Source organism: Dermacentor albipictus, unplaced genomic scaffold, assembly GCF_038994185.2.
Source record: "Dermacentor albipictus isolate Rhodes 1998 colony unplaced genomic scaffold, USDA_Dalb.pri_finalv2 scaffold_285, whole genome shotgun sequence".
Classification (NCBI taxonomy): Eukaryota; Metazoa; Arthropoda; class Arachnida; order Ixodida; family Ixodidae; genus Dermacentor; species Dermacentor albipictus.
This window is the reverse complement of record NW_027225839.1, coordinates 19682-20000: the sequence shown is the minus strand read 5'-3', so window position 1 is coordinate 20000 and position 319 is coordinate 19682.

Here is a 319-nt window from a genome sequence, read left to right as displayed (position 1 = left end):
CCGCCTCGCGCACGCTGAAACAAGGGGGCTGCTTTTTTTTTTTTAATTTTTTTTTTCGCCGCCCCGGCTGACGTGGTAGCGGACTTTGCCGCGCGCGGGCGCCGACAGACTCCTGCCGGACTACATACCTACCATTTCAGCAACAATCCGGCGGTTTAAGCGCCGGGCATTTTTGCTCGCTACCTGGCTTAAGCGCCGAGCATTTTTTAGGCTTAAGCGCGGCCGCCCCGGCTGACGTGGTAGCGGACTTTGCGCGTGCAGCCTGATGTTCAGTCCCCATATATGGCTCAACCGCGGGCGGGGTGCGGCCGCCCCGGCT